This window comes from Athene noctua, chromosome 2 (genome assembly GCF_965140245.1).
Source record: "Athene noctua chromosome 2, bAthNoc1.hap1.1, whole genome shotgun sequence".
NCBI lineage: Eukaryota > Metazoa > Chordata > Aves > Strigiformes > Strigidae > Athene > Athene noctua.
Genome location: NC_134038.1, coordinates 56,315,128 through 56,336,817, shown reverse-complemented (window position 1 = coordinate 56,336,817; position 21,690 = coordinate 56,315,128). Strand labels below are relative to the sequence as shown.

Below are 21,690 nucleotides of genomic sequence, written 5' to 3'. Positions count from 1 at the left end.
CCCCCAACTCCCTTGCAGTTGCATTGTCAGACTCCTTAGATAAGCCTCAAAGGGGAAGACATGGACTGAGTGAAGCCACATATTTATCACTGCCTTTCTGGTGTACGACAGACACCATGCATGTATTGCTAATGACTTCACGCCTTTGCCATTGAACTGGTAAGAGGGGAGCATTTCTGCCCCAGAAGCCGGATGATTGTTCAAGAAGCATGAAGTCAGCAAAAACCTGTGGGAACAGAGGAAAAACTAAAGGTGGGCAGGTATGCTAATCAGCTGATAAGATGAACTGAAAAGACAACAGAAAACTTTGCTGCGTGTGCACCCACCACTGAAGAAGTGAAGACTGAGGACCAACAGGATGCTGCTGGATCCATGGTGGTGACTATTCTTGTGGCTCTGTGCTTGCTTGATTTCTGTCTTTTCCGTCTATTCTGTCCTGTCACTACCACTCTTCACTTTTAATAATAAAGACTGGTTTGGGTGTGTGGCATTTGACCTCGTTTGTGTCTTAATCTTGCTCTTGGGATCATATCAAAACCTCCCCTGACATTGGATTAGGACATTAAATTGGCGTCACGGAGAGGATCTCTAGAGATAAGAGTGCCGTATTGCCCCACTGTGCATACCTCTCAGGAGTGAGATGTGAGACCTCTCAGGAACATAAAGGGTGCAGGCTTGCTTGTGGTTGAAACTTACATGCTGCCTTCCTGAGACAACTGCTTCCCTGCTTTATACAAGATGACTCCTTGAGATGAAGAGTGTTGTATTGTTCCCTGAAATACCTGAGACCTCTCAGGAACGGAAGAAGGCGGGTTTGTGTTGTGTTTGGAACTTATGTGCTGCCTTCCTGAGATGACCACTTCCCAGCTTTATACAAGACGAGTGATTGTAACACTGTTCCTTCAGGAAGAGAAGTGCTGTTTAATTTTTTAGAAAAGCATAATGCAAGACCCTCTGTGCCCAGAATGGACTGGGTGCAGGGAAGTTGGTATAATTTGCAGAGCATGGTTGATCGAACAAGTGCTTTGTTAAACGATGTGAGAGTAAGATCGGGAAAGGGGAAGTCAATTGTCTGTCCTGTTCTTGATGCCAGTTTGTTCGCTGCAGTAGACACTAGGGACTGTCGTCATGTTGCTGAATCTCAAAGAATTGACTCCCTACAAAGACTTGCCTGGTCTCTTCAGGGACAAGTAGCAGAATTAAAAGAACAACTCGAGGGAGAAAGAAATCAGGTGAAATACCTGCAGACCGCTCTTAAGGAGCAACTCCTTGCAGACATGGCCTCCAAGGAGACATCTCCGAAATCAGAAATTGGTTACCCTTTTGGCGACTTGCAGGCAGTGAGAGAGAAAGTAGAAAAATTATAACCACTCTCGCTGTGGCCTTTGATCAAAACTGAATATATTTATGATGATAAGCAGGACCCATTCCCCCAAGTTACAACCAAAGACATGCCCTATACCACCACTGAGTTGGCGAAATTAAAAAAAGACTTTGGCCGAACCCCTAGGAAATCGGAGACAGAGTGTGTATGGACCGTGTCTCTGTCGGGGGGGGGATGGAATTTTGTTCAGAGAAGGAAGCGGAAGGGTATGGGTCTGGATGTGTTTCTAACTACTGGCAATCACTGGGTCCCATGGTCATTAACCCAGAGGGCCGCATATTGGACCAGAGTGCTGAACCCCTTGGAGCAAAGAGATCCCCTCACCATAACAGGTACAGTGGATCAGTTAGTGGAAAGTGTAAAGAAGGTGGCCTGTCTCCAGATGACGTATGTTCAAGCCCAACCAGGGCTCTCCGATGATGATGCCTGTGGACCCAGAGTGCATGACTCCCCCGACCGGCTGCCTAAAACACACTGGAATTCAATCACAAGGGAAGATTCAAAACACCCCTGAAGGAGAAAGAGTTATGGCCGTTCTGGAGGGGATAATGACCCCTGACCATTGGGAAGGAAATTATGGACGTAGGGACAAGTAGCTCAGGAATTGATTTATTTTGGGGGAGAGTATGGCCCCATTGGTGGATTGACCCAAAGAACCAAAACTACGGTTGTACAGGCTGCAGAGCAAGTTAAAGTGTGGAACCCATCAATCAGGAAGGGCCAAGACTTGGGGTCGCTCTGAGGCAATAATCCCAGGAGAGAGAGGCCCCTAACTCGACAGGCACTGTAGCAGCTAGGGGTTCAGAAAGGCATTCCTTGGGACTTGATGGATGGACTCCTGACCCAAAAAATAGAAAAATGCATGCAGAAATGGTTGGGGCAAAAGGTCACTTCTGGACCAATCCCTAATGCTCCACCCTTGATAGACCTTGAAAAGGAGCCAACCAGAGAAAAGAAGGTGGCGGGAAACTAGACCCTCTGTTCCCCAAAGGTGGGGGGTGGGGCAGAGGATAGATGTTTTTAAGACAACTCACCTTGAATGTAAAAGGGGATTTATTGATTACAGTTTCTGTAAGACCAAGGAAAAGGCCGGTAACCTTTTTAATTGATACTGGGACACAAATCACCGTGCTAATGCAGACTGAAGCAGAACAATGTGGAATCTCGATCCCATCTGAGAATCTAATTGTTTTAAATGCTCTGGGAAAAACATGGTTGATGCCTGTGACTTCACTGACACTATGGTTACCCGGAGAGGAAAACCCTGTCAACACCATGGTGGCCATAAGATATTTCCAGATGAATCTTTTAGGTATAGATGTGTTGAAATTTAGGCAGAGGTGTGATATCCAGGGAAAGTCATGGTCTTTTGGCATTCCCCAGATCAGGCAATTGGCCAAAACATCCTGGGTGAAGGTGTGCCTATTGCAAGCAGCACCTACCCTTACCCCCTCCAAGATTACCAACCTGAAACCCTACTCGTTGCCATTAGGGGCCAAAAAAGGGATAGCCCCAGTGATTGAGGATCTCAAACAATGGGGAATTCTAGTGTTTACCCATTCCCCATATAATTTGCCAATGTGGCTGGTATGCAAACCTAATAGAAAATGGCAATTAACCATTGACTATTAGCATCTGAATGCAAACACTGGCCACCTGACTGCTGCTACACCTAACATAGTTGAATTAACTGCAACCATGCAAGAACGGACTCACCCCATTTTAGCAACTATTGATGTGCAAGTCATGTTTTTTATGGTTCCACTCTAAGAGGGTGATCAAAATCAATCTACTTTCACTTGGAAAGGACAACAGTATACTTTTACTCACTTGCCCCAGGGATATAAACACTCATCTACCCTGGCCCACTGTGCCCTAGAGCAGGAATTGGCAATAATCCCGTCATAAGGGGAGGTTGAGATCTGTCAGTACACTGATGACATATTAATAGGGGGACATATCATGGCCTCAGTGCAGACTGTGCAGGATAGAATCATCAACCATCTGTAAGAGACAGGCCTTCAAATACCCAAGAAGAAAACACAAGCTCTCACCAGTGAGTTTAAGTTTTTAGGCATCTGGTGTCAGAGGGTCAGTCTGTATTCCTCAGGACACCCTCTCAGCACTAGACCAGGTAAAGATCCCAGAAAATAAAAAAGAGCTTCAGCACAATTTAGGATTATTGTTTTTGTGGAGAAAACATATCCCGGATTTGGGAATAACTGCTCGACCCTTATATAACCTGTTGTGGAAAGGGGTGGCTTGGGAGTGGACACCAGCCCATGATGAGGCATTGCAAACTTTTGGTGTTTGAAGCAAGCGCACATCAAACTTTGGGCCCTATCCATCCCACTGATCCTGTCCAAACTGAATGGAGGTTTGCACACTCAGGACTGTCAATTCACTTTTTGGCAAAAGGGACCAGGAGGTCCTATCCACCTGACTGGGTTTTTTTCTAGGAGTTTTAAGGATGCTGGAAAACGATATTTCAGTTGGGAAAAGGGTCTGTTTGTAGTGAGTTTAGCTGTTAGAGAAGTGGAGTGGACCATACGCCAACAACCTACAGTCTTAAGGGAACCCTTTAAGGTAATTAAACCTGTGTTGGCAGGAACTCCCCCCCCCCCCCCCCGACAGGGTAGCCCAAAGGGATTTCCTGTGAGGAAATGGTATGCTAAAATCGAACATTATTTTAATGTTTTCACAGTCAGTAAAGGTACCCCCAAGGTGTTAAACATACAGGAAGAAGTGGCAAACCTTCTGGAGAAGGATACCCCTCCTCCTTCAGTTGTCAGAACTGCTTTGTCCTTTTTGGACAAACTGCAGAATGTGTGGTTCACAGATGCCTCCGCTAAACGAGAGGGCAAACGGTGGAAGTATCGGGCTGTAGCCTTAATGTGGATACTAAAAAGGAAATAATTACCGAAAGCAAGGGCAGTGCTCAAGTATGGGAGTTGGGAGCAGGATGGAGCGTGTTTAATAGTGAGGGAAGGACCAGAACAGCAAAGGTACTCAAAGGGTGCACAGAATGGCTCCCTTTTTGGGAACAGAATAACTGGGAGGTAAACTGGGTGTTAGTGTGGCAAAAGGAGAAGTGGCAAGAAATCACAGATATTGCCAAATGTGGGGATTTTGTGATAGCATGGGTGCCCTCCCAACAGGAAGGGGATACTCTAGTGAGCAAATGGAATAATAGGGTAGACGAGCTGGCCAGAATTGCCCCTTTATGGAAAGAGAATCAAAGAGAGGAAAATTGGGGTAGGCTCCTGGAATGGCTACATGTTAAACATGGCCATAGAGGGTCTTATGATTTATACAAGGAGGCACATGTCAGAGGCTGGCCTATCACTCGGGAAGCTTGCAGGACCTGTATTTCAGCTGGAGCAACATCCCGTGGAAGAATTCCCCCTCCATTTGAGAGATGAAAAGACCCTCTGGGAAGTTTGGCACATCGATTATACTGGGCCTTTCTGAAAATCAGAAAGGAACAGTATGTATTAGGAGGTATGGAAGTAGTTTCTGGCCCAGTTCAGGCCAAAGCATTTCCATGAGCAACTGGGGAAGATACAGCGTGGGCTCTAAAAATTTGGTTTAGCTCCCTCCCAAAGCCTAGTTCTATTCAGTCAAACAATGGCAGGCATTTTACTGCCACCGAAGTACAGAGTGGGCAAATGGGTATTCCACACCCCATATTACCCCCAAGCCAATGGGACAGTGGAACAGACTAATGGGCTTTAAAATGATTTCTGAAATCTCACAAGTTGCACTGAACAGAGCACCTCTGGGATGCAGTTACATGAGTCAATGATCGCTGCAGAGTAAACAGAAGTCCCTGACTGAATGCCTCCTGTCCTAAACCACTGGTTTTAACTTCAAAGCCTCAAGCTCCCAGTGTTCCCAGAGAACTAACTTTATGTCCTGGACAGACAGTGTTAACAGAGATGCCAACCACTGGGGCCGGTCCCCTTGTGCCTGCTGAACCCCTTAATAAATATGCTTGGAAGGCTAGGGATGCCTGGGGAAAAGAGCACAAAACTAACATTCACTGGATTGTTCCCTCATTTTAACCATATAGATGAAGCCCAAGGAGGGCAAGTCAATGTTTTATTTTATTTTACAGAAGACCTCTGTGGGAACCCAACCGAATGTGGGAAGATGGGCATTTAATCATTTGTATTTTTGTGATTGTCTTTATAGCTTTTATAAGTTTAGGCTGGATTTGTAGAGCAAAATGTCAGTCTTGTTGTTTTGGTGTCTTGTATGGGCTGTGACCCCGGGAACAATCAGTTATTCCCTCAGAAACACTGGGGACGAAAGAAATAATATAGAGAATTATTTTATGCAATTGGCGGAGCAACTAGCAAGTGTTTATAACCTCATCAACTGTTGGGTATGTGGAGGGCCCAAGGGATTAGAAACTTGGCCCTGTGTATCACCCCCCATCACTCCAAAATGGTTAGCGAGTAATAATAGTGAAGTTGATGAGAATGCCTTTTGGGAAGATGACATGTCTTGGCCAATTCAATATCCAGCCTAACAGGAGTATTGTTTGAACTGAACCCAACCAGATGGTGTTCATGTAGGAACTAGTAATTGTATATGGGTTTATTGTAAAATGGGATACAACTTGGGGCAATGATCCAGTATCAATGGGGGTGATATAATCACTTGGGGAGCAAACAGAGGTTCCCTTATTCTTGGTCCCAGACCAGCAACACCATCTTTGCTGAAGCTGGAGGTACTAATTGCACTTGGAAGCCTCGTGCTGGGGCTTGGAGATGTTAAGTGGTGTAGAAATGACTCTGGAAAATGGGACTGTAATGTGGCAGGACATCCTTTTGGACCACTAAATACCACATACTTTCAGTCTAATGGGCAAAAGCCAGTAGCAAAATGGAATGGAATTCTGAACTAAGGATGCTGATCCCTTGCGACTCCATTTTCCTGGAGAAGGTATTTATTGCCCTAACGGGACAAAGGAGAGTGGAGTACAAATTGAGGACAGTGTTTGAGAATGGACTCTGTCTCCCAATAATTTTCAAATTGTAGCATGATTAACTGCTCTATGTATATCTCTGATGGATATGGGGGTTTTGTACCTTCAACACTTTGTGAAAACCTTAATGACACTTTCACATCCCAGATTTTCCAATGGGCTTGGCAACACTAGAATGGGACCACAACATTCCTCGAGAAGTTCTGGTCAAGCACCAATGCAATTTCGACCCAGGATAAAGAGTTCAAGGATAATGTAAGATGTAATTGCACCTGGGCATTCAATGTTGGGGCTTGGGAGTGCAACTAGTACCTCAACAGTAGCTTCAAGACAAATGTTAAAATTTTAGAAGGACCCTTTGGGCCCGATAGCACTACGTATTATGAAAAACCAATCAACAGCAAAACTTGGGATGGGTCCTTTGCTAATGGAACCTGGGCTCTAAAAGGTCATTACTGGATTTGTGGACAACATGCCTAGTGGAGGCTGCCTCCAAATTGGACTGGAATATGTTACATAGGGTATTTTAGAACATTGTTTTTCTTATTACAACAAACCCAGGGCGATGGGTTAGCAATTAAAGTATATGATGACCTAATTTGAAATAAGTGATCTATTTACACTACCCTGACAGGTGGTAGTGCCCAAAATTGAGGAAAAGATGAATGGACCCCTCAGTGGATCATCCAACATTATGGGCCTGTTACCTGGAACCCCAATGAAGTGATTAGCAGTGCTTGAGAAGCTGTTTATAATTTGAATTGCATTATTCGATTACAAGCTGTCTTCAAAATTATCACCAATGAGACTGCTCATGCCTCGGATCTATTGGCAGACCAGGCCACATAGATGTGAACAGCAATACTGCAACGTCGACTGGTTCTCAATTACCTGCTAGCCGAAGAAGGGGGTGTTTGTGATAAATTAAATGATTAAAACTGTTGTTTAAAAATTTATGACAATGGTCAGGTGGTCAGACAAATAACTTCTGGAATAATGTAATTAGCCCATGTCCCTGCTCAGACCTGGAAAGGTTGGGAATTTGATCCCTTCTCATGGCTTCTTGCTCGATGGGTTAAGTGCATCTCGCTTTATATTACATGGCGTGGTGATGCTGTTATTTTTACCATGTATTATCCCATGTTTAATACACTTAATTCTGCACATTGTAACCAATATGCAATTTATAGCCACCTCATCAACAAATGGTGTTAAATATACCCGTGTGGTGTACCAGCCAAAACCTTCAGTTGTGAAAATTGTACGAACAGATGTTTTTTCTCTGTTTTATTTTGCTATGTGATTTTGTCATGTTAATGTTTCTTCTTTTGCCACATATTGTTTCATATTTTATACAATTGATTACTGTTTCATTGGATGGATTGTATAAAATGCTCTTTTCTGGCCTTTTCTAAACAACTATCCTTTTTTAAAGCCACCATGGGTCCTGAAGCAATCTTTGAGCCACGGGATGGTGTGAGAGACTAAAATGTCAAATGATTGTCTCAAAGCTTGCTTGTGTGTGTGCAAACCTCAAGGACAAGTTGTGGCCTTTGGATTAGTCTAAAGAATGTCACGCAAGGAAGCAGGAGTGTATTGAAGGATGCACCCGCAAATCCCTTGCAGTTGCATGGTCAAACTCCTTAGATAAGCCTCAAAGGAGGAGACATGGACTGAGTGAAATCACATGTTTATCACTGGCTACATCGAACCCCCCCCCCCCCCGACATTGGCTTGGGAGAATGCATTCACCCCGTATGAGGAGGTGGTTATAAAATGGTCTCCTCACCCAATAGTTACTGCAGTTTCTAGTAGCTGGCAGTACAACTGTCTTTTTACTGAAGTGAAACTTGTTGCTTGCTATTGTGACGGCCTACAACTTGACCACTCAAGGAGAGGGAGCTGCATTTTAGTCCTCATTCTTTACTATGTATGATCTCTTCAAAATGAACTTGAGATACAGTAAATATCTTCCTATTCACAGATGCATGTCAAAAAAAAAGCCAAAAAGCAATTAATCCCTTTGCAACTACACTGTCAAAACCCCCCAAACCCCTTATGTAGCAGTAATTGTTCAAAATACACATGGAAGTGTAAAATGAGAGATTTAAAAAAAAAAATAAAATTAATTACTGGGAGAACAGACTACAAGCTAATAGATAAAAAAATTCAAGAATTCTTCTTTTCCTAATGAACCTCTAAATGTGACAGACTAGTTGTTAGTTGGATAACTTATAGAGGATTTCATAGGAGGAAGTAAAATTACAGAATTACTAATGCTCTGCCAGTCCAGTGATCTGATAATCCATAAATGCACGTTACTTCCTCTTTTAACCATGCTAGAATTTGGAGGTAAGAACAAAATGACCTTTCAGAAAAAGTTATGTAAAAAACTGCAGTTAAATGTTACTTTAAACTATAAATATCACTGACTGCTGGCAAGGGAACATCTCCCTTAAATGAAATACATTTTTTCCCTACTCCATAAGGCAATGTGCCCAATATTTTATCAACAGGAATTTGCAGGTGCATCATTATGTGATCGGGTTTTCATGAGTATTCAGTTCTCTCAGCCTCTCAGTTGCCTCACAGGAGGTTCATCAGTGGTCAGCAGCTCTGCAAACCTGGACATCTCTTTGCGTGACCAGGTGAAGACTAAGGAGTGTAATATTAAGCTCCACTTATTCATAAAGCAAAATAAAATGTTTTGATCTTTCTATCTAAAATAGTCTGCATACTATAAAGTAACAGATCCCAGTTGTGCTGATTTAGTCAACTAGCAAGATGAATTGCTAGTTCAGTATTTTTTTGTAATTGCATTGCCACTGCCACACAGCAGTACAGCTGAATGCCGGCTCATCTCTGCCCTCCCGACATGAGCTGGTTTCTGAATGGAAGACACTTTCAAGATCTGATCAGTTGCTGATAATCTGATTTGTCAAGAGCAGTCTTTACCATAGGCTTGCTGAATCAGTACAGTAGCACATATTTAACTTTGACTCACCCTTCCTGTTCTTAAGTGTTTAGTGCCTCCATAGAGGCCAGCAAAGTCCAGAAAAAAAGCTCTGCTATAAAATCTTAAAAAAACTCAGGCAATAATCATGCAGTCTTTCTGCAATAACTTATCTCAAAATAGGTTTACACATTTGTTTCCTACCATAACATACACACTTAAATTGACTTTAAAGGCTTCTACAAGAGAATGTTTTCATAGGCACAGTATGTATGCTCCTATAAATACTGTGAAGAATTTTTAAGTCTGATACAAACTCTGGTCAAGATATCACTAAACCATATGGGCCCAGCACTTACCAATAGCTATCCAAACACATACAGATCAGTCTTTCCTATTTTAAGATGTCAAGAAAATAACGATGAAATATAATGTCATATAACCGGGATGCTTCTAATGCTTTAATTAAGTCCTCCCAAGTCTGTTCCAGAAACTAAAACAGCACTGAAGGTAAAACGTACCCCAGTGCCATGCTTCTATTCACTTTTACTGAAGTCTCTTACAGGTCTATAGACTTACAGAATTAGAACACCAAGAGGTAACAGATGTTTGTACTGGCAAAACTTGGCCATAAATGCTTTAGTGTTACTTATTAATTGCTGGTTTCTAGCTGCCATACTTCAGTATTAATTATTATTTGTTGCTTCTGCATATCCCAGCCCCAGACACTTTGTGCACTAAAAAATCTCACTGAAACTAAACAAAACCCCTTTAATGAGCTGAAAAAACACATTCTCGCTTTTATCACTTTATTTCATTTGACTTACAGTGTTGACTGTGATGGTATTTGAAATGCACTTTCTAATTTTAGCCTTAAAAATATTAATTATTATGTAATCTTCAGCAGGGCTATATTGTAATTATACAGCTATGTTGTCTTTCCTGATAAAACTTCCTTGGAAATCTCTCTTGCCTTGGAAAAATCATAAAATCATAGAATTGTTTAGGTTGGAAAGGACATTTAAGATCATAGAGTCCAACTGTTAACATAGCACTGCCAAGTCCACCACTAAACCATGTCCTAAGCACACATCTACACATCTTTTAAATACCTCCAGGGATGGTGACTCAACCACATCCCTGGGCAGCCTGTTCCAGTGCTTGACAACCCTTTCAGTGAAGAAATTTTTCCTAATACCCAATCTAAACCTCCCCTGGTGAAACTTGAGGCCATTTCCTCTTGTCCTACTGCTTGTTATTGGGAGAAAAGACTGACACCCACCTCACCACAACCTTCTTTCAGGCAGTTGAAGAGAGCGATAAGGTCACCCCTGAGCCTCCTTTCTTCCAGGCTAAACAACCCCAATTCCCTCAGCTGCTCCTCAGAGGACTTGTGCTCTAGACCCTTCACCAGCTCTGCTGACCCTCTTTGGACACGCTCCAGCACCTCAATGTCTTTCTTGTAGTGAGGGGCCCAGAACTGAACACAGCAATCGAGGTGCAGCCTCACCAGTGCTGAGTACAAATGGACAGTAAGCCCTGCTGGCCACACTATTTCTGACACAAGCCAGGATGCTCTTGGCCTTCTTGGCCACCCGGGCACACTGCTGGCTCATATTTGGCCGCTGTCGACCAACACCCCCAGGTTCTTTTCCACTGGGCAGCTTTCCAGCCACTCTTCCCCACACGGGTAGTGTTGCACGGGTTTGTTGTGATCCAAGTGCAGGACCTGGCAACTAGCCTTGTTGAACCTCATACAGCTGGCCTCAGCCCATTGATCCAGACTGTCCAGATCCCTCTGCAAGGTCTTCCTACCCTCAAGCAGACAACACGGCAACAACATACAAATAAACAAAGCTGTGGATGAACTTCCAATGAGGTTGGTTCCCTGTAAGTATGTTAAGCGAGCAGACAGCCCAATCAAGAAAGCCTGAGGCTATGGCTACTCTAATGTGAAGTATGGGAAAAAAACCTCCTCTTCAGTTTTAAATCTTATTTGAACTGATTCCTCATTGGTAGTAGATTCAGAGATGGCACAGAGAGGAGCCAGCTGTTTGCAGAGGTAGTAATTAACTCATAGCCAGGTAAGAAAGAACACCTTTTGTAAGCAAGAATTCTACCAGAACTTAATTCACAAATAAAAAATGTTCAGTTTCTCCTTTAACCCAGGTTTCAGACTACACTGTGCATAACAAATATATGCAGAATCTATATGTGATCTGTAGCCAGACCACCATTTATTTTTTTTAGCCTTTTGCAACGATACCACCTTACAATGCAAAAAAAAGAAAATAGTATGCAGCAACACTGTGCCACAGTAAGTCACCTCAGCTACACTCAAGTGGGTTAATCAGGACTGAGCTATGAATTTAAAATGTGTTTTTCATTATTTCCTCACCTTAGATGGATTGTCAATAAGAAACAGATCTGACTGAATCTTGTTAGCTTGACATTTCAGGAAAATGCTGCTTATAAAGCAAGCTGAAATGCTTTATTGGGACAAATCCTGCCCAGTGCTGCTACTGGCAATGTAGAGCCTTTCTACTGTATCCTTTGCTCAGGAAAAACACAGCCTTCTCTCATTATCAGCCAAGGGACAGCACAGTGAATAGTAATTGGCTGATTTTCAAGCACAAACTAAATCCTACCTGCTTCAAGCTAGCCAGTCAGCAAGCCCTGCTGCCTGCACATTACTAAATGTGAAAATTGGCTTTCACAAAATGAAATTTTCAAAGTGCTTTCAAGTCCCATTAGCTTTCAACGAGGCTTAGATTACTAAGTGACTGAGGTGCATGTACAAATTTTATCTATAGCTCCCATGAGACTGACCAGTGCTGTGGCTGGCTTTCTGTACCATCTCCTCCTATATTTAGAGGAGTCGGCACTAGATCTTTCACAGTGTAAAGGAAAGGAAGGGAACACTTGCCCTGTAACATGCCAGTTACAATGTACACTAGTGATGAGTCACAGTCCTATTGTTTTATGAAATACATACAAGCATCTCACAGCTAGCTAAAATTAAATCCCTTCATTCTAAATTCCCAGTTTAATATAGAGATACTTAAAAATACATCCTTCGAGTAATAACAAAAGTGATTATTCCAGATAATTTTTTTCTTTAAAATTGCTCATTTCACATAATTACATTATCAGTTTGAAAATACATATTTTATAAGTGTTTATATGCACATACGCATCAATGATTGGCTAGAGCCGGATCATTTCTCTTAGCATTTCCTCTCATCCTATTCTGCAGTGATTCTGTGGGTAGTCAGAAAGTTTTATGGGGATGTAGTATTTATTCTCTGGAATATCATATGGCATTTTCTTTTCTTTATTGATACAGACCTAACTAGGCTGGAAGAGCACGCATCTCTATGCATTATTTTATCTACATTATGGTATCATCTAGAAATCACTCGAGTACTGGAGCTCCACTGTAGCAGGAACTGCATTACATATTAAATGCCCATGAAAACATAAAAGGTGTTCCTGCTCCTCACAGTCACAATCTTAACATACCTTAAGAGACAACAGGAAGCAAGGTCAAATGAATTGAACAGGCTTGGTATAATATACGGCAGCCACAACATGCCATTTCTGAATAATCTTACCTGTCCCTGCTTCACACTAGTATTTTCACCATGTTCAGAAACAAGTCATTGTTGCACTTAATATGTTTTTAAGTCTGAGACCAGACTTTATTTGTGCACTTTTGGCAGGTGCTATTTAAGACATTTTTATAACGCTATACCTAATGCTACCAGCTAACTTTCCATCTACTAAAGTGTTACACGTTTATTGAGTGACATTTCTCCACATCTAAATTTCCAGTACTAGCTCAGTTTGATCTGTATCAACAAAATAAAATGTCATATGATTTCCCAAAGAATAAATAGCACATTCCCATAACACCTTTTGACTACTCACAGAAGTACTGCAGACTCAGAAAGAGGAACTGGCAGCAACAGAAATAGTCCCGATTTATCCAGTTAGCCTGAGATTAGGCAAAGCTGAACGCAATAAAAGCTGTGTACATAGTACTACTAGCCATTCAAGAAAGCTGCTTTTTCTGATCCTAACTACAGGAAATTAAAAAAAGCCCAACAAAGCAATGTAGTTGTAGTTTAATATCAGACAGTATAATGAAGAGCTCTTTTTTGTATAATTTGTTTGGCACATAGCAGGTATGTTAAATGGTCTATTCCTTTCATCAACATTTTCTCAGACTGGGTAAGTCCAGTATCTTCCAAATCTTGCATTACATGTAGCACTCCTAGGGGTTAGGGATCCCCTTGTGAGGGTTATGTGGGATATCTGAATAAGACCAGAGTCTTGAATCTTTACCTTCCACAATTTTTAAGAGAGCACAGCTAGGCAATGGCTTGGCAGTGGAACACGTGTTTCACTTTTTTCTGCTATGAAACAGGAATACTCTGAATAACTGTAGAATCACAGAATCATCTAGGTTGGAAAAGACCTTGAAGATCACCTAGTCCAAACTTAACCTGACAGTTCCCAACTACACCATGTCCCTCAGCACTATGTCAACCCGACTCTTAAACACCTCCAGGGATGGGGACTCCACCACCTCCCTGGGCAGCCCATTCCAACACCTAACAACCCGTTCTGTAAAGAAATGCTTCCTAATATCCAGTCTAAACCTTCCCTGGCACAACGTGAGGCCATTACCTCTTGTTGTATCGCTTACAGAAACTAGAGGTCTTGATGTATTTTCCAGCAGAGTGTACTGGCTACAGAGAAACAGAGTTGGTCTTACTTGCACATGGAATCTCTTTCTCTCTATGCCCTAAAGACATTTAATTCTTTAATTACAGTCAAGCATCTCAGGAGAATGATACGTGACTCATCTGGGAAACTGAGATACAGGTCCAAATTGATTCAGATCAAACAGCAACACTAAGTATTGGCTGTCCATCTGAGGTCACAACTCTGACTGAAGGCTTATTCCAGAAGCCTTGAGCCCACGGTTTGAACCTGACCTGTCTTTGTGAAATCAGTCCAACAGAAAGTTTCAGTTTACCTGAATCAATGTTTTCCAGTAAGAAAGTTACTTTAGTTTCTAATTTGTGCATTCTTCTCAATAAGGATGATTTGCATCATGGAAATATGAATACTTATTAATCACTCATTCTAAATAGCCCATTTGACTTTGGGAAGACTAACAAATATGGAATTTATTCATAAAAAACCATGCTGCCTGTAACATTTCCAACTCAAAAATCTTAGGTAATGGACTTGGACTAGGTTCTTCATATCAACTTATAATGCAGAATCAATTTTGATGATGGATGAGAAGTTTAAGATCATTTTATCCCCTTCAGTAGAATGTTCCTTAGGGAATGGACAAAAGAAACTAATTAGTCTTTCCCATTTCTACTTTCTATTTTCATATGGAGTCAATCATAAGCATCAGGATGTAATAAAATCATCACTATTCTCTGGCTTAAAAATATGAGTTCATTTTGGCTACTTGTTTCTTTTATTTTTCTCCAAGGACCTTATTGTGAAGGAATGTTGTTCCTGCTTGTGAGTAGGATATTCAGATGCTGTATTTTTTAAATTTGTACTAGGAGTTTAAGTGCATTAACATGAACACTTTACCCAGATGAACAAACAAGATAATTTACTGTACATTAAAGCATAAGTAAAAAGACTAGAAAAAACATAATTTATTATCCTGATAGGTATCTCATGAGTAAGATATATCACTCACAATATATTTTTCTATTTAAAGCTGGAGAACTTTGGTACATTCATTTCTTCCTCAGTCATAGATATAGTCAGAATCAAACAAATAGTCAGATCAAGATACACATGAACGTCTTTAACAACTAAATGTGTATTGGATATTTTTCTTTTTAACTTCAAGATAGTTAAGGTAAAAATTAAAGCTGTATAACTACAAATTCTCTCAACACTATTATTTATTGTTATTTTTGGGAGCACACTGGTTATTTTCACCACTTCAAGTATGAAAGGGCAATGCTAACCTTTTAAATTCTTTTTATTATATTTTATAGGAGACCAGAGTATTTGATGTACACTGTAACAAGGAAAGCCACTTCTAACATGCGGAGTGTATCTGTGTTTAGTACAGACATATGAGCATGCTTGCAATAGAATGAGATTTAGCAGCAGCAGAGGGAATCTCCACAGTCTTCATCTGAATATGCAACCGCATAGAGGAATACAGATGTATAGGGAAAGTAATTAATCCAATAATCCTGTATATTTTTTTTTTTTCAAAGGCAGTGCTTCAAATTCACCCAGACTGTCATGTATATTGGTGGTCATATCAATATAGAGATTTCAATTCCCATCAAATGATACAGAATAAAGATGACACGTTTCAAAGATTTGGATATGGTGACAACACACACAAAAAAGCTGCCTTATTTGTTTCTTGATACATTTGTTTCTGAAATACATTCTCTTTGTAAATTTGCTACACTTTTTTTTTTTTTTTTTTCAGCAAATGAGAAGACGAAAAGCCTTCTTACACCTGCTGCCAAGCTTCCTCCAGGCTGCTGAAGACTGGCTGGAAAATAAACTTCACAGAAAAAGACATGCTTTGACTACGTGATTTTCCTGACAAACTGCATTTCTCTGCTCCTTCTTCTGCTTTAGTATTAGGCTTCACTGATTGACAGGCATGTTAACAGTACTCTATCAAGAGTGCCAGGTACCTTCCCCATCAAGTCCAATTTATGGCTGATTCTTTATTGAGGATGGATACCCTATTATAAACCATCAGCTTTTTATAATTCACAGCCCCCAAAAATACAGACATGTGAGGTACATTTGTAAAGCTGATGTTGTATACGTTTTCCTTGGGCAAAAAGCATATTCTAGTGCATAATCCAGGTAATCAGGAGTCTGAGCAGCAAATAAACTACTGCATGGCCACCTCCATAATATTTTCTGAAAGTGTGTTTGGTTCACAAGATCAGTTTGTTCAGCTCTTGAGTTTCAGGAAGATTGTAACTTCCTTGTTTGCAGGACACATTTTATAGTCACATTTTTTAAAAGAGGACAAATACATTACCTTTCACACAATCTTCTATCTTCTACAATACAACCTTGAAACATTTCCTTCTGCTTGATTCACCTCTGTCTACTTAATTACTGTAGTCTCTCATTTCTATTACTTCTGATACACTGTTGTAGCTATTCTAGACTGACTTCACAACAGAGAAATTAAACCAATATCTTGTCTTTGAGACAGAAATCTATACATGCTCTGAAGACCTTTATATCTGATTTTCTGCTGCTCAATCTTTGTGGGGGAGAGGACAGAGGATTGCTTTTTCTTCCTCTATGGCACTGAAAATGGACTACCGAAAAGTCATCGGTTTCTCAAACTGTTTTTTCACAAGCCATATTAACAAGCAAGTGAAAGAACAGCCTGCATGTGATATGGGAGTTCATATCAGCAAATCAATATTAAATAATTATTCAGTATAATTTCTACAGCTTGTTTGTACTTTCAAAGAATTTCCAAACGTTTATAAAAGGCAGGCATATATTTTATGCAAAATGTAGCCACACATATGCCAAGAAGAATGTTAAGTGGCTCTACCTAGTAATGGATCTACCATCAGTTTTCCAGCAATGCTCCTGTTTCACTAAAGATTCAGAGAAGTGACACACCGCAACAGAGTCGAAGACAACTTTGTGTCTATTAGAAAACTATGCTAGCTCTGCATTCACAACCTTCTACACTGAAAGGAAAGCAACAGGGACATCTCACTGTATAGCCAGAACTACCACACAGCTGATTAAGACAAACATAGAAAAATATAGAAATCAAGAAAATGGTGAAAGATAACTTCTAACACAGTTATCACGAAAACCTATTGTAAACAAAGAGGCAGAGAGAAGCTCTGGTATTCTCATGTACCATAATGTGGCAACTGTTAAAAAGTGTTACTTTGATAGTTACTAGTTTTTACTACACACTGTATCTTTTTGTCCTCAACACTAGTAAAAACACCACCTTTTAAAAGATCTTCAAATGTCGTAATTGCTATCATTAGCCTTCAGCGGGAAATGGCAGTAAGAGAGCTCTGGTGAATTTGCCATATGGCTTCACAATATCTGGAGATACCACTTCCATATGTAGAGGGTCTATTACTTCTGTATGCATTTGGGTGTGGGAAAAAAAGTAAATTCTTTGGCATTTGCCACAACTGTTGCAAAACAGGTGAAGCACATGTGTCAGAAAGCTTTACCTCTTCAGTGTAGCGCTTAAGAATCGGTTAATCTCCTTCACTGAAGACATACGGCTTCAACCACTTTTGTAACATTTTGATGATTAAGAAATAAAGAGCAGCATCAACCACAGCTGAATCTTCAAGATTAATACAGGTGTAGAGAATTCAATCACTTTTTATATGTATCAGGAAATCAGCCTGACTACCCTACATCCTGCAAAAATAACAGCATATATAAAGCTGAAATACTGTGTAGAGCTATCTTGCTTTGTTGTTTTTCAATTCTCCCTGAAGTAATTTCAAATGTTAATTTTCATCTCAAGGCTAAAACCGTGGCAGCAGAAGTTTCTTTGCAAAGAGAAGTGTGGAGCTACCACACTGCTATAGTTCTGACAACTTTTTGCAACATAAAAACAAAAAACATGCCAAGGAAGTTAAGAGTATTATTATTCAAAGCAATATTTCTGCTTCAGATAACTGAAAGGGAACTTGCAGTTTGAAAGAAAATGTATTTTTGTTTCTGAAAACCCTTATTAAAATGTTCACAACATATACAGTTGTGTGTGGAAGACAGACACATATTTTGCTGAAAAGAGAAGGAATATGAAAGGGGTTATTACAGTGGCAAGTTTATGCTGCTGTACTGAAGACTGTAAACATTTCCATTGCAAATATTTATTTTCAGAAGTTTATAACTCATACCTAAAAACTTCTCCTGACTGAAAGTTGACTTGATGTTTGCCTCCATAATGATGAGAAGCTCAACATAACCTGGCAATTTGCGTTTGCAGCCCAGAAAGCCAACTGCATCAAAAGAAGCATGACCAGCAGGTCAAGGGAGGTGATTCTCACCCTCTGCTCTGCTCTTGTGAGACCCCACCTGGAGTCCTTTGTGCATCTCTGGGGCCTCAGCATAAAAAGGACACGGACCTGTTGGAGTGGGTCCAGAGTAGGCCACAGAGATGTTCAGGGGGCTGGAGCATGTTCTTTATGAGGACAGGCTGAGAGAGTTGGGGTTGTTCAGCCTGCAGAAAAGAAGACTCTGGGGAGACCTTATAGTAGCCTTCCAGCACCTAAAGTGGATCTACAGGAAAGCTGGAGAGGGACTTTTTAGAAGGGCATGTAGCATAGGATGAGGGGTAATGGCTTTAAAGTGGAAGAGTGATAGATTTAGATTGTATATAAGGAAGAAATTCTTTCCTGTGAGGGTGGTGAGGCACTGGAACAGGTTGCCCAGAGAAGCTGTGGCTGCCCCCTCCCTGGCAGTGTTCAAGGCCAGGTTGGACGGGGCTTTGAGCAGCCTGGTCCAGTGGAAGGTGTCCCTGCCCATGGCAGGGGAGTTGGAACTAGAGCATCTTTAAGTTCCCTTCCAACCCAAACCATTCTATGATATTGCATGTTTCACCCTGATTGTATCACCCTCACAGTAAAGAATTTCAGCAACACTCATCCAATAGTAAGAACATCCAGCACTGTGTGTGACAGTACATACTGTACCCATATTCAATCTAATCCTCTAAATAAAGGACCTGGTTAAAATTCATTGATTACCTAACTCATGGAAAAAAAATATGAGCTGCCAGTAAATTGAACAGATCATACAAGAGCTCAATATTCTGCTATAAAAAAAAAATTAAAATTATATCCATGGGAACAAGGGATATATAAAACAAAATAGCAAGTTTTAAACTGCACCAGCTTGCTGGTTCTGCATGACCCAATATGCCGGCTTGTTATGAGGGATTCTTTTTAATCATGGTGACTCAGGTGCAGATCCCATCTGTTGATGCCAATTACAGCAGATCACCGAAAGTCTTTATTAGCTTTAAATTCAGTCTACCACTCACATTATACTTATCACATAAAAGAAAATTGATGTTAATTTTATAATTGAAATTGCACACTCTGAATGTATTACTCTTAAAATGGAATTAAAACCTTTCTTGATTATTAGTTGAGAAAGCTTCCATTAGGTAAGTCTTTTAAGAAATGCTTCTCCCCCTAATTCAATTTAGCAGCAGGATGCTATGAAAGCCAAGGTGGAAAGATACCAGTCTGTATGTCAAACTCTGGTTAATATGGAAGACAGTAACACTTTAATAAACAGGTGATTATGCAACTCCCAGCTCTGTTAAAAGCAGATTGGTAGTCTATTACAAACTGATTAAATTTGCCACTTCTTCACTTCAAACAATTATATTTGCTCATTAACACTTGATATGTTGAATGTAGTTTAAGAAGAACATAGGAAAATTAAATATCAATCATTCTAACTCCTTAGAGATTTAAAACTGACTCACATAATGATATTTTCCTTCAAAGAACAATAGGCATGTGCACCCATGAAAGTTGTGGTGGAGGAGAAAAAAGGGAAAATGGGAAAAGTTATTTAAAGATTGATGTAAAGTAGATATCAAGGGAATTAATCACACAGCTTAACTGTTGTGCTGCACTGATGTGTTTTTATATATCTATATGAAAGTGTGTTCTACAACAGAACATGAACATTGTTGGCTATACTGCGAGCCATGGCTCGTGACAGGCTTACTAGTAAGAAAGACATACAGAGGCATAGTCTGACATGTGAAATAAATGTCCTTCATACTTAATATAGAGCCTTAAAGGAATTTTAGAGATTATTTCCAGTTACCTTAACACCTTTGCAGAAGACACAGACTGCATCTTACTGCAAGTGTTACTATTGTGCAAAGGCTTTTTCAGGAAGCTGGGATACTGGAGAACAACACTAACTAGACTTTACACAGCTGCATCTATTAGGACGTTGCAAAGAACTATAAAAAGCAGATGAGTATTTTTAACCCTATTCTGCAGATGGGAAAGCTGAGACAGAGGAAGGAAAAGCAGCTTTCTCAAGATTCTTCAACAGGCCAGGGACAGATCTAGAGAGGATACATAAACCTCTTGAGATCAGTGCTCTTCATTCCTCCAAAATGGATATACAAATCTGCTTCCCAACTGGCCTTAAAAAATAAGATGTTAAAGATGTAAGCTATCAAAAAACTCACAGCCAGATTATTTTGAATTTGCTGTAAATTGTAAAAGCATTTAAAAATGAATTTTATAGTCTTCAGAGAGTCAATTTCTCATTGCACCGTGGGAGAGGATAGGCATCCCTGGGTGCATTTAGCTGCACCTACACAGAAGAAATCGATGGGACCTGCCCCAAGGAATGACAGCTGAAACAGTCATATATCCTTTACATCTTGGAACAAGACTTGTTTCCACTCCTCTTTATTTTCCTTCTTGACACCGTATAAGGAAAAAAGTGTGGTAGAGAAACTGTTGGGACTTATCTGGTACGCAGACTTCCAGTACATTATTCATATATTAATACATGGCTTTAAGAGCTGAAAGTACAAAAACCTCAAGCTTGGTATTTGTTATTCAAGTATTATGAGTGATATGAGTGAAATTTAAACTTGCTTCAGATAGGGCTCTCCTATGTCTATCAGGAAGCTGTCAGGGAGATCTTCTGGTGAATCTCCTGATAAAAACAAACAACTGTACTACAAACTGCAAGTAAAATGCCAACTGTGTATCTTCTTATTCCCAGATTAAAGGTGAAAAACAACAGCATCTTTAGCTACAGGTTAAATGGAACAATCCATTTTTGTCTTAGAAGAGGAAGGTGTAAAGGCCCAAAGTAAATTGAGCAAATGCTGCATTTTTGTCCTACTTTTCCTATCTGGCTCATCTGTAGAAAGACTGTGGACTGAGGGATGTGGTGGGTGGGTAGCAGAAGCAGCAGCACATTTAAATGGCTCACATTCTAAGATCACAAATTCTAATTCTGGTCTAAAAGTGTAATACTGACAGTAGTAAGGCGTTTCTAGAAATAAGATCTGCATCCTGCCCCACTGTCGTCTGACACAAAGTAGCACCTCACTTGGGACTGTGGAGAGCTGAAGTACAAAAAGGCGGAGATATGAAGCCTCCCACTGGTAGAAGTGGGGACTTAGAGGCTGCAGACTCTGGGTTACTTAGGGGACAACTGAAATCACAAGAACAGCTCTTATTTGACATGGCCAACATTTTTCCTGCTTTGATAAAAAGTAATTAAAAAGTATGTATGACCTCTGAATCCAACACATGATAAGATTAT

At 40.5% G+C, this 21,690-nt stretch overlaps 1 protein-coding gene across 10 annotated transcripts in view; it reads right to left on the bottom strand.

Moving 5' to 3' along the window:
- PTPRM (protein tyrosine phosphatase receptor type M) overlaps positions 1–21,690 on the bottom strand; it is a 500,090-nt gene that overhangs the window by 36,789 nt on the left and 441,611 nt on the right. The window lies entirely within an intron of this gene.